Source organism: Mus caroli, unplaced genomic scaffold (assembly GCF_978045245.1).
Source record: "Mus caroli unplaced genomic scaffold, Mus_caroli_1 scaffold_11, whole genome shotgun sequence".
In the NCBI taxonomy this organism is placed as follows: domain Eukaryota; kingdom Metazoa; phylum Chordata; class Mammalia; order Rodentia; family Muridae; genus Mus; species Mus caroli.
Window position 1 is genome coordinate 40,366,074 of NW_028227266.1, and position 14,364 is coordinate 40,380,437.

A 14,364-nucleotide genomic window follows, 5' to 3' on the forward strand; every position below is an offset into this window, starting at 1 on the left:
CAGAACCCTCTTCAGATATACAAATGACTCACATAAAATAGGATCACATTTGGATATAACATATATTTGTCTGTATCTCATATTTTTAAGACATCTACAGATTACTTGCAATACCTAACATAATGTAAATATTTTTATAAGGGTTATTGTACTGTATGGTTAATGAAATATTATGAAAAAATGTCTGACATGCTCAGTACAGATGTGTTTGTCTTGCACATATTTTCAATCCTTGGTTGAGTCCTTGCGGAACCTGGGTTTGCGGGGCTGGGAGGAGTGTGATCAGTAAACAGAATGTTTCATAACCTATTTCAACTCTAGTCCTGGGAATATGACTCATTGTGGAGTCCTCGCTTACTCCGTTTGGTTTATTTCTACATTTAAACTCTTGTGAATGACACTGTTGAGAGTGGCCAGCAAGTGCCTGAGTTCCCTTTTAATTCTGCCTTAGATTGAATGTTTGTGTCTCTCCAGAATTCAGATAGTGAGATAACCCTCAAGATGAGTATATTAGGAGATGGGGAAGCCATTAAGTTAACTAAAGCCAAAAGATGGGACTCTGAGTGATCATATTAGTGTCTTAGTAAAAAGATAATGGAGGTTGGTTTAAGCTCCCTCATTCACTCAGCTGAAAGACTTTAGAAAGAAGGTTCTGTTGTTTGTTTGAGAGAGGGTCTTGTTAAGTATGCATCACTGCCTACTCTGGTACCCACTGAGTAGCCCAAGCCATCCTCAACCTCACAGTAATTCTCCTGTCTCAGCTCTCTGTGATGAAGTACAGGTATGTGCCAGTACTCCTGGATTGGTTTTGTTTTTATTTTTTAGGCCATAAGGTCCTTGATAGTTCTTTATGGCCGTTTCTCATGACTGGTGCTTACCTAGAGGAGGAATCGGTGGATCAAATGGATCAAACCACACTGCCTTCCACAGTGGCCACAGCTTTGCTCATTCACCATGTTTGTGTTTTCATTCTTCTAACAGTGACTTTGATGTAGCAAGGTTTTCTTTTTTTTTTTTTTTTTGTCTTGTTCTATTTGTTTTGGTCTATTTTGCCATCATTACCTGTGTCTGTGGTTTCGGTTTCAAAAAGGTCATTTCCAAATCAAACTCCATGAAGTGTCCCCCTGTGTTATTCTCCTAATAATTTCCTTCTAAGAAGTTTCCCTTCGTATTCAGATCTGATTCACTTAAAATAAGTTTTGTGTTTGGTGTGGAGATGTGTTCGGCTTGACTCTTTCACATGTGGCGCTCCAGTTCTTCTGGCACTGTTGGTTGGAGATACTACCCTCTCCCCATTGCATGGATTGAGACGCTTGCTGAAAATCATTAGAAGCTCTGGAGTCCATCTTCTGGAGTCTAGCACCATACTCTTTATTACTGTAGTTGTATTAATGCTTTAAAACAGACAGTGTGATAACACCAATGTTGTTCTCTTTCTAGACTGTTTTGGCTATAGGGGCTCCCTTGATATTTGATGTGAGTTTTAGGATGGATTTATCTGGTTCTACAGTTATCATTGAGATGTTAATGAATTTTTATATCACTTTGAGTAGTATTGGCACCTCAACAATATTAAGTTTTACAATCCAATAACATAGGATAGCTTCCCATTTGTGCCTCCTTTTTGACTCTGTTGTAATTGTCAGCATATAAATTCTTTGCCTTCTAGGTAAGTTTATTCCTAAGTATTTTATCCTTCTCAATACAATTGTAATGGAGATTGCTTTCTTCACTTCATTTTCTGCTAGTCATTCTTACAATATAGCAATACGACCGATTTTTCCATATTGCTGTTGTACCCTGTAATTTTACTAAGCTCGTTTGTTAGTTCCAATAGTTCAGATGGAAAACAGCTATGGATTTACAAGTGTGGGGTCTTGTTACCCAGAAACAAACATCATCCTTTCCAATGCAGGGCCCTCTTTTTCCTCCTTTCTACCTAGTTGCTCTGTCCAGTACTTCCAATACTAGATAGATTAGAATGTACACAACTCCTCCTCCTCCTTCTCCTCTTCCTCCTTGATTTTAGAGAGAACCACCGTCAACCCTTCCCCACTGAGTGTACCTCTACCTATTCAGTAGCTTCTTTCACATCCTAGTTTGTCTGAATGTTGAGGAATCATGAAAGAACATTTAATTTTGCCATATTCTTTATATATCAATTGACAATCATGTGTCTTTTCACTTCATTCTGTTAATGTAGTGTAATTTTGTTGATTGGTCTTCATATCTCTGCCTCCTGAGAAAAATGCCATCTGATTCTGTTGTGTAAGATGGTAATATTTAGGTGAATTAGGTTGCTGGTATTCTGCTGAGAAGTCTTGCAGCAGTATTAATAGGGGTAATAGTTTGTTGGGAGAGATGTGGGACTTGGTAGACTCTTTGGCTCTGGTGTCAGTTTAATGCTGATCTCATAGAATGAGTTAGGAAATGTGCCCTTATCGCCCACGTTTTGGAAGACTTTCAAAAAGATTGATAGCAAGCCATGCATTACTTAAGGATGAGGAAATGTTTAGAAAATGTGCTTTGAGGTGATTGTGTCCTTGTGCAAACATCACAAACTGTGCATGCACAGACCCGAATGGCATTGGTCAATCATTGATGTGGCCTCTTGATGCAATAAAGAGGTGATATAAGCATGAGATGTAGGGGACGGCTGCCAGAGCCACAGTGTCTCTTCTACAGTGAGCTTCTTTTCATCCATGGAGGAAGTACACTCTAAATAATGATTAATAAGCAGGGTAGAGGAACAAACAGTCTCACCATTTATGGCTATTTTCAAGATTATGGACTGTACGTGTGTGTGTGTCTGTGTGTGTGTGTGTATGTGTGTGTTTGCATATGTGCAGGAGGCCAGAAGAAGACAACCTTTCGGTATTCTTCAGGAGTTATCTGCTTCAGCCTTTTTGCAACAAAGTTTCTCATTGTACTGGAACTTGCTAATTGGGATGGACTGGGCTGGCACCGAGCCCCAGGAATCCACTTGTCTCTACCTCCCTTTCCAGCACTGGAACCACAGAGCATCACACCACGCCCGTCTTTTCTATGTGTTCAGGGAGCACAGGTCTGATGCTTTCATAGCAAACACTTTACCCATTAAACTACACCCCCAGTCCCTATGTACATTACTTTGGTAGGTATGTTAGAACCATCATGACTGAACCAGGCTATAGTGTCATTAAATGATAGAAATCCCAAGTGGCCTTATGATATGGGACCACCACTGTATAAGCAACCTGTCATTAGCCAAGGTGATGTTACAAGGTACACAACTATATGTCTGTCACTCTGCAGTATTGTCTTCCCATCCCTATGATGCTATCAAGGAACACTCAGCCTGTAGGCTCCCTAGTCTTCTCTCCCAATGCCACCGAGTGAAAAGGCTAGCAGGTGCCCAGCAGGTGCCTGACTGGGTTTCCATCTTCCCATGGATACTGCTGCTTTTCACTGCTTTGTAACTGTCTTATTATTTACACGCAGATAGCTTTTAGATGAGAAGCATTCTTGTTTCATTTCTTTAGAGGGCATGTCCATCAGGGTGGGTAAGGGATGGCAGAGTTCAAGGCAATGGGAACACACACCTGAAGCTCATTGCCTCTCAACAGAACAGAAGGCAGAAAAAAGACAGGAAGTGGGACTGGGCTATTGAACTTCAGCAAGCCTCACCCAGTACTCACTTTGGTGAGGCTCCACCTCCTGAAGGCTTTGCCACATCTGAGGATGAGGCATGCACACAAATGAACCTGTAGGGGCATCTCACAGCAAATCACAGCATGCTGCCTCTGGCCTCGGTAGGTTCATGATCATCTCATAATGCAAAATACACTCAGTCCAACTTCTAAAGTCTCTACAATCTTGACAGGTTCAACCTGTTCAAAGGTCCAAAGTCTCTTCTAAGACTTAAGGCAATCTCTTAGTTGTTTTCCCATGAAACCCAAAAATCAAAGGTCCAACTTCTGATAAAGTAGCACAGAGTAACACATTCTCATTCCAAAAAGGGAGGGGCGGGTACATAAAGAGAAGGTCAAATGAAGTCAAGACATAAGGATGGTAGGGCAAATACCAAAACCTGCTGGTCCACACCCAGCATCTGGGGCTTGAAATGGCATCATTTGGGCTCCCACAAGCTTGGCGATTGGCCCTGACTCCTGAACTCTCCATCTTCATTGGCTGTAGCTTTTGTGGCAATGTGTCCTACGTGTCAGCATCTTGGGATCTCTATTAAAATTAGGCTTCACCTTCACAACTTTGTACACAGGCCACTTAGGAACTCTGTGAAGGAAACCTGACCTTGATACACATTGCTTGGTCCCAGCAGTTTTTCTGGAGCCTTGACATAAACCTCGCTATAGCACCCCCCCATTTTTACAATTTGCACCTTTGCAAAACTAGCACCAGGTGTCTCACTCCGTATTATAGAGCTAGCTCCAGCTGTAGGCTGGCCACTGCGCACCAGGGCTCTAGTGGCCTCTGTATGCCTTCCTGCTAAACATCAGCGAAACACTTCCCCAGGAGGCCACTCTCCAGGAGGGGGACTATGAAGACTCAATCCTCTCCAGCATCTTCCTTTCAAAGGAAAGTCTTTCAATTGTGTTCGCGTTGTGACACCCAACTTCTGATGAATGAGATCTTCTTCTCAAGCTACTTTTCCTAGTGTCTCAGTGCAAAATCCAGACAGAGGTGTCTCCTGAATAGTGGTAGTTTCTTTCATAATTATAACCATTTTGTCTATACCTACCCTGTCCTCTTTTACATAAGCTCAAACTCCTTGGCTATTTCTGCTTTGATACCTTCAAGTTGAACTTCATACATGATCGTTTTCTTACCAAACTTCGTCTTTTCCTATCTTCTATTGCTGTACATCCAGGAAAATGCCGTGGGCAAGCAATCCCAAGGCCTGAATGTCATGCGGTCTCTTAATTTTTTTCTTTGGCAAACAAATTTGCTCATCACTTTTGAGTGTCGGCTCACTCAAGGTGGCAGGCTCTGAGCAGAGTGCACAAGAGTCTCTGTTATTAGAATATAACGTAAATAACCTCTATTTTAGTTCCTAAGATGATCTCTGACTCTGAAATCTTACCAGCCCACTCTTTACTGTCCAAAAACTTATCCTGGATTTCTGAGTTCCCACCAGAATGCCCTGCTAAGAGCTCACTTACAGCACTCTGAGGGTCCTCCAGCCTGTAGTCCAAACTCTACCACATCCCTCCCACAAACCAGCGTTGCGGGCCTACATACCACGTGGTCAGGCATGTCGCGGCAGCAACTCTTATTTCTCCATATCACTTTCCCATATCAGTTATTTCTCTTGCCATCAACCAGGAAGCAACTTCCATGAGAAGATGTCTGTGGATAGTTCCCACATGGGGGTGTAGACATGGCGGAGTTTGTTATAGTAGGACCATTGTGGTTAGGGGTCCTAACAGATCAGTAGATGAGAAAGCCTTCCCAGTTGCCCTCAACTCTTTAGAAATGACAATTGTCAGTCTATTTAGTGACTGACCTCTTTCTTTTCTAGTATATTTTCAATCTCTGACTTCACTAGGAAATATAATGAGAACTTGAGAGAGTTTTAGTGAGCCTAGAGTAGCTAGGTGTATATTGTTTTAGTTCTTCATGTACTCATATAGCTTTTAAGATATTTTATCATAACATATTTTTGAAAACTCAAATTGCTTATCTTCAGAAGGAGTTAATCATTTAAACACAGAACTTTTTAAAAATGAATACACTTCTAGGATGGAAATGTAACTCAGTGGTAGAGCACTTGTCTCTCACACACAATTCCCAGCACTGCTAAAAGAAAACAAAAAGACATCTACGCCTGTAGGGTGATGACAACATTCCACGTGTAGGGCATGGTATTACAAGGACATGGTATTGGGTTCAAAATAATGAAGTGACTGAATGGAGAATGCTGTGATAGAGTCAAACCAATGATTGCATATTTAAGGTACAGTTTTGAGAGCTTGTCTATGGGTCGCACTGACGGTGCACAGAAACACCTATTCAGGTGCACACTGATGGGTTCTGTGTGGTGCAGGAATTCAGCTGTTCGGCTAGCCAGCCACCCTGCATTCACAGCAAACATTTAGCTCAGTAAAATTGCATCACAGTAAACATTGCTTCCAAGCCAGGAGTGCGTCATAGGTAAGCCTGCCATGCCATTAAGATGAAATATTGCACACAGCTAGCCATCTGTCTTGGCACGTTTAGCTGTTCATCTACCTCAGGAGGTTTCACTGAACTCTGTGAATATGTCACTTTAAAAGATGGTACCAATTTAAAAATAACACCGAGAACAATCAAAGATATTGTATACGCTGTTCACTTAAAGGGTCCAGACAACCACTGAGAGCTAAGAAGACAATCCTCTCTGATATAGAATTGCCCAGTTATGCATTATTTCACTACTCACTTGTAGGGATTTTATAGGTATTTTTCATTTTCCACGCACTCCCATCTGGCTCCCTTAAACTTGGCTCTCTTCACGGTTATAAATGAAGTAAATAAGGCAAACTATTGAAAGGGAGAAAAAAAAATGAGGTAAAGAGAGGCCAGATGGGGTCTCGTGGGAACAGAGAGTACTAGTCTTTACATTCACACGCAGAATAGAGAGAATGGACGTCACCTCCGTGATGGTAGATCAGCTTTCCGTGACATTGAAGATCCTCCCTGAGCTAATGACGCAGTTCACTCCCTCCCTGCATCTGGGATGCTCAATCACTGACCTAGCGGTGGTTTTTACTATGCGTTCATGAGTTGCTTGGTACTTTCTCCCATGACTGGTGGAGAAGTCTGTGTGCTCTCTACTTGAACCTGGCTAGTGTGAGATGGACGGCCTCAGTCAGTGCAGTAAAATGGCAAGTACAGCAGCATTTTTCTCTTGAGGCACCTGTGTTTAGAACTTTAGTCACCATGCTGAATAGAAGCCCAGGGTGTGGCAGAGAGAAGTCGTGTGATGTTATGGCAGCTGGGACCAACATCCCAGGCTAAGTTCATGGCCAATATACTAAGTTACTGGTAAACATTACTATGTTAACAACCTGACCTACATGCAAAAGACCCCTTATATATTTTCAACCTTCAGAATTTTGTCATCCCCAAGTCTTTGAGTGCTCCCAGCCGAAACCACAAATTGTATGGAGCAGAGACAAACCATCCCCGCAGTTCTCTGAATCCCTAACCGCCCAGGCTACGAGCGTAATTAAATGGCTGTTTCAGGCAACCCAAGTCTGAAGTGGTTTGTTGCACAGCAACCGAAAACTGAGCCCACTCATAGTTGAAGGCTCAGATTGGCGCCGTCTGTTTCCTGGCTCACCCTGTATTGTTCTTCCTTGTCCCTGCCATGCGCCTCTGTTCTGTGTGCTCCACACCACCCACTACAGTTTGCTCTTCTTACACGTTTATCTCTCCATCCTCACATTCCCCGACTCTCTGATGATGCTATCTCTTTTCCCTGGACATTAGCATCAGAAGACCCGGGGTTTAATACCATAGAGGCCACCCAGTAGCAGAGTAACCAACCTCTCCAATCCTTACCAGAAGAGAGAGATACAAATCTGACCTATTCCTAGGTTGGAGACACCGCTTGGTAGTAGAGGGAAGTCTTTTGTTTGTTTGCTTCTGTTTTTGTTTTTAGAGACGGGGTTTCACTGCACATCTCTGGCTGTCCTGGAACTTACTCTGTAGACCAGGCTATCCTCAACCTCAAAGATGTACCTGCCTCTGCTTCCCATGTGCTGGGATCAAAGGCTTGTGCCACCACTACCTGGCCCAGAGAATAGTTTCTAATGAGATCCTGGGTTTGTCTTCAGCACTTCAAGGAAAAAACTGTAGGACCTATTCATAAATTAAATGACTAAAGTGTTTAAAGTACTTAGTGCCTGGCACATAGTAAACTCTCCATAAATATTAGCTATTATTTTAAGTCCTTTCTATTCTCATGTCTATTGAGCATTAAAGTAGAACCTTTTACTTGAATTTATATGTCAACATTTCCATGAAGACACCCACACCTACTAGACAAAATTAAATTGATCCTTTGTTATGAACCTGTGCCGGTTAGTTTTTGTTAACTAGACACAAACTAAAAATGCTTGGAAAGAGGGAACTTCAACCAAGGCACTGCCTCCATCAGATGGCCTGTTAACACACTCTGGGGAATGTGGAGGGGCTCAGTGTTCTGTGGACAGGCTCGCCCTGGCCAGGTGGTCCTGGCTTGTATAAGAAAGTAGGCTGAGTGTGTATGGAGGAAGTGCCTGCCTCTGCTCCTGCTTGCATTCCTGCTCTGACTCATTTAAGTGATGAACTGTGATCAGAATGTGTAGCCAAGTCAGTTGTTACCACAGCAACAGAAAGCAAATGAAACAGTAGTCAGATATTCCTGTGTTACAGCTTTGTTGTTTCATCCTCTGTCTTCCCTCCTCCTCCTCCTCCTCCTCCTCTTCTTCCTCCTCTTCCTCCTCTTCTTTCTTCTCCTTCCTCTCCTTTTGTCTCATTGTTATCCTGGCTATCCTAGAACTCACTTTATAGACCAGGTTGGCCCCAAACTCACAGAGATCTGCCTGCCTCTGCCTCCACGTGCAAAGATTAGAGGTGTGTTTCATCCTAAGATGGACACTATTATAATTTTTTGTCATTTATTGTATAAGTAACACACACTAGAAACCACATTCCTAAAGGAAAACGTTTAAGACAATGCCCTTATAGAACTAACTAATGTCTTTGTTTTGTATTTGTATGCATATGTGTGTCTGTGTGTGTGCATATGTGTGTGTGTCTGTGTGTGTGCATATGTGTGAGTGTGTCTGTGTGTGTGCATGTGTGTGAATGTGTCTGTGTGTGTGCATGTGTGTGAGTGTGTCTGTGTATGCATGTGTGTGAGTGTGTCTGTGTGTGTGCATATGATGTACAATAAATATCACAATGGAGGAAATGGTGTGAAAAGTTGGTTATTTAATTATGATAGGGCAAGACCGGAGAATTTGCAGATTTTTTTCCAAGTACTTATTGCCATGATAAAATTTCTGCTTAACAACATAGTTGATTTTCTATTGACAAAGAGTGGAAATCATGTAAGGGTCAAATGCAGCATTCATTAGTTCTTTATTAACACCTTTGTACCAGCCACCACCTTAAGCCTCACTCATTTGAAAATTCCCTCAACCCCAGGACCCTTTCCTTACTGTCCATCTTGCAGAGCAAACCTTAGGCTAGAGCAGGCTGGGTCAGTGTATTAGTTAGGGTTTTACTGCTGTGAACAGACACCATGACCAAGGCAAGTCTTAGGAAAAAACAACATTTAATTGGGGCTGGCTGACAGATTCAGAGGTTCAGTCCCTTACCATCAAGGTGGGAGCATGGCAGCATCCAGGAAGGCATGGTGCAGGAGGAGCTGAGAGTTCTACTCTTCATCCAAAGGCTGCTAGTGGAAGACTGACTTCCAGGCAACAAGGGTAAGGATCTTATGCCCACACCCACAGTGACACACCTACTCCAACCAGATCACACCTATTCCAACAAGGCCACACCTCCAAATGGTGCCAGTCCCTTGTTCAAGAATATACAAAGCATCACAGTCAGCAACCCTGGATCTGACCACTGCTGGGGAGAGTCAGAGTCTAACTCTACCTCTGATTACAATGGTGCCCCCATACCTTCCTTCCTGCTGAACTGACCTCAGACATTATTGGAAAAAGCAGATGTTGCCAGTGTGTGTGTTGCATGTGTGTGTTTGGCACATGTCCCTACTCCTAATGTCTTCTATTTGGCACCATGTGTCCCACTACAATAGAGGCTATGACCCTTCGCTCATGCAGGGCAGCTCTGGACTTCTTCTCATTCATTCCCGTCTCTCCTTCAAGTTTCCTGTCTTTTCATGCTTCACCAATGTCTCCCTCTCTGCCAGGTCACTCTGTTCAGACAGCAAACCAGCCCTGATGTTCCCTTCTTGACTTCACACTTTGGTCCTTTGTCACACTGCTCTCCTTTCTCAGCAAGTGTCCCTTACAGTCACCACCACAAGGCCACTTCTGCGTCTTCTTCATCTCTTCCTTGCTGTACTCCCAAGTAGATCACCAAGGGAGACATCTCCATTTTCACTCTACATTCACTCCGCCTTCTCTCACTTAACCCCTGCTCTGCCTGGGTCTTAACCCCCACCATATGTAAAGTCTCTGGACTGGTGCTAGTGGGAAGATGTAGAACTTTTAAAAAGTGAGGCCTAGGGCGAGGTCTCTGGGTCATTGTGGCCCATTCAAGGAGTCAGTGGGATCCTGGTCTCTTCTTGGCTTTTTTTCCCTCATTTCCTATGAAGCTGTTTTACTACACTGCATGTTCCCACTGGGATATGCTGTCCCACCACAAGCTAGGAGTGTCATGGCTCAAAGACCACAAGCCAAAATCAACCTTTAGTCTTTTAGAGTTCTTTATCCTAGGTATTTGTTATAGGGATAGAGATCTGGGTAACTGAACCCTGCCTTCTTTCTAGCCTCTGGTGTGTCACCTGCCTTGGGTTTTCTTTCATGCTGGCTGCATCTTCTTAGTTGGTGTAATTAAGCCCAGCCTAGCTCACCCTCTACCTCTTCCAAATATTATAGCTGCTTAGTATTTATTTCCACTTTTAAGATTCATTTTAATTTTATTTATGTGTGTGCATATGTATGTTGGTACCCAAAGAGTCCAGAAGAGGGCCAAGGACCTCCTGGATCTTGAGTCACAGACAGTTGTGAGCTGCCTGACATGGGTGCTGGGAACCAAACTCTAGTCCTCTGCAAGATCCATCTCTCCAGGCCCAGCATTCAGTCCGTATTGCCTCTTTTCTCGTTTATTTCTCTAACCCCTTCCTAGTTTATATCATCTATTGCTGTGTGTTGATGTCATCTTCATTCCTGTGAATGCTCAATTGTCTGGGTCACCAGACTTGCATACACAGTTGACTCTTCAATACTCCCATTCAGCCAATGTGGAGACATCTCAGGTTTACCATGCCCCAAACTTCACTTCCAGTTCCTCCTTCAAACCCCTCTCAGTCTTTCCTCTTCATTTTAGTGAGTGCCATCACTTCCCACCCCGAATTCTAAAGGTAGTAACAGAGAATTCATTCTTGACTGTACCAAATGTTGTCTACCTCCAGAATACGCCTAATTTCTGTCTCCACAGATACTCGGCTCAGATTTGCCCTCTTTAAACAAATGTTTAACAAACAAATAGGAAACACATTACCATGTTTGCCTACTTGAGAAACTCTGGGACAGGTTGCTGGGAGCTTTAAGATCTGAGAAGTTACTGTACTGCCAGTAGGATTATAAAACACTAGAACTGAGGGATGCTAAAAACGAGTGGGAGAAACTTTTCTCAGCTCTTGGGATAGATGGGGAATTTACCTGGGGACAGATAAGAGCCAAAGGTCCTAAATCCTGCTAAGTGTCTGTATTTAGTTGAGTGGAAATAAATGGTCTCATAGGACAGGGGCCAGGTCCTCTAGGCTCTCTTCTGGACCTGGGAATAATTACTTTTCTCATCACTATTGCAAAGTATCTGGAGAAGCAACTAAAAGGATTATCCTGTCTCACTGTGTCAGACTTTAGCTCCTGCTTGCTTGGCCCCATGTTCATGCAGAACATCTTGACAGCAGAGCCTGGAGTGGGAGGGGTCTGAGGATGAGAAAGGGGAAGGAAGGATGTCTCAGTTGCTATGATAAGACACTGTCTTATCTAGGGTGGTGATTGCTGTAACAAAACACCATGACCAAAGCAACATGGGGAGGAAAGTACGCTTCCACATCACTATTCAACACTGAAGGAAGTCAGGACAGGAATGGAAACAGGGCCGGAACCTGTAGGGAGGGCCTGATGCTGAGGCTATGGAGGAGTCCTGTTTACTGGCTTGCTCCTCATGACTTCCTAGGCCAGCTTTCTTCTAGACTACAAGATCACCAGTCCAGGGAGTGACACTGTGCCCAGTAGACTTGACCCTCCCCATCAACCACTAATTTTTAAAACTGCCCCACAGGCCTGCAGACAGCCAGATCTAACAGAGCCAATTTCTCAGTTGAGGTTCCCTCTTCTCAGATGACTATGGCTTGTGTCAAGCTGACATAAAACTAACCAGCAGAGACAACTTGTAAAGGAAAGTGTTTATTTAGGCTTATAGTTTCAGAGGGTTAGAGTCCATGATTGCCAATCATGCTGGGGAGCATGGGAGCAAGCAAGCAGGCATGGTGCTGGAACAGTGGCTGAAAGCTCACCTCTTAATCCATAAACAGGAAGGGAAGGGAGAGGTGGGAATTGGGGTGAGTCTCCAGTGACACACCTTCTCCAACATGGTCGCACTTTCTAATCCTTCCCAAATGGTTCCACCAACGAGGGGCTAAGGATTAAAGTACATGAGACTATGGAACCTATCCTCATTCAAACCACCACAAGGAGGTAGAGAGAAGATAATTCAATCCAGTAACCTGCATCCTCTAGTTCCTTAAGTTCCCAGGATCCCCCAAAGATGGCACTGCAAGCTAGGGGACCAAGATCCTAACACACAGGTCTGAACACAGCTCTTCATATCCAGACTATAACTAGAACATCGTGTAACTTCACAGAGTGTAGAGTCAATGAGCAGAACGTGGTACCACTCTGAGGAGCCCATGAAGAGGAGCATAGCATGTGGAAGGAAGGCAGCCATGGAGACAACTAGGATAGGGTGGGGTGGGAAACCGCAGGCATAAATCTGCACAGAGGCTTCGGAAGCCATTAGCATGGCTGGAAAGGAGATCCATCGCAGGGACATTCCCAAGCCTCCCATTTCCAGGTTCCCCTTTAGCACATCAACATCAACAGACAGACAGACAGACAGACAGACAGACAGACACACATTCTCTCTCTCTCTCTCTCTCTCTCTCTCTCTCTCTCTCTCTCTCTCTCTCTCTCTCTCTCTCTCCAGGTTCCCCTTTAGTACACCAACATCAACAGACAGACAGACAGACAGACAGACACACACACACACACACACACACACACCAGCTTTTATCAAAAAATGCCTGGGAAGTGCCCATTTATCCATTTGGAGAGTCGAGGTACACATTTGCATTATATTCGTTCTATGAAGTTCTGCAAAAAAGAAGTAAGTTTGACTTTATTTCATACATGTTCCAAATGTGTTCAGCTTTGCACATCTTTTTCATAGATACCTTTCAGCATGTGACCTAGTTTGCATCTAGAACTTTCCTGAGTGGTCCACATGTTGGAGGCTTTACCTTCAACCATGACACTACTGGAAAGTGATGGAGACTTTTGTGGGTGGAGCCTAATGGAAGGTCCTAGGTGATTAGCACTGTGCTCTTGGTGGGATTGTCAGACATTCATCTTTTCCTTTCTTTTTCCACACTGAGCTCTCAAGCAAACTGGTTTCTTTACCCCAAACACTCCATGGTGTACTGTGCCACCACAACTCCAGAGAAATGAGGCAGAATGTTCAAGGGCTAACACCCTCACAGCTAGGCCAAAATAAACCTTTTCTCTTTCTAAGTTGATTTTCTCATGTGTTTTGTTTTAGTAACAGAGAGATGACTAACACAAGGCCAAGCCACTAAACCACCATTCCATAAAATCATAGAGGATTTAGAGATGCAGTGTCTCCTTAGACATGGACCCAGACTCTGTGATCCTGGGGAGTTACTCACATGGGGTCTGCATATCCCCAAGGGTGTCAGACCCCAACACACAACCATACTCAAAAACACATATGCTACATTTTATGGCTGTTGTTTTTGAGGCAGCTGGCTTAGATCTATGTGCCTTGGCTATCCTTGAATTTACTCTCCTCTGCTTTGGGTTCTGTCAGCTGGGGTTGCAGTATACAGTGCTATAGTGTGCAGTACCATGCTGGGCCACTGATAGTGATTTTAAAATAATTCTGTCAATTCTGGCAAGTTTAGAAGCACTAATATCAATTTATTTTTCAGATGTATCTATTTACATGTGTATCTGTGTCCATGTGAGTGTATTTGTATGTGAATGTGAGGGTCCACGGGCTTCTGTGTGAGTGGAGACCAGAAGAGTATTGGATTCTCTTGTCTCTCACTCTCCCGCCATTCCCTTAAGGCAAGGTCTCTCCCTAAACCTGAGGCCACTACCTGCTGGCACCAGCAAAGCTCTGGTAAGCACCTGTCTCCACCAACCTGAGACCTGGACTTATAGAAGTCTGTGGGGCTGCCAGCTTTATGATACACTGGGATTTAAATTCCAGTCCTCCTGACTTCAGAGCAAGCACTCTTAATCTACTCTGTGTTCATTTCTTCTTCCTAAAAGTACAGAGGGACTCTATTAGGTGGGGCTGTGAAAAATAACTTTCAATTAGAAAAGGGGC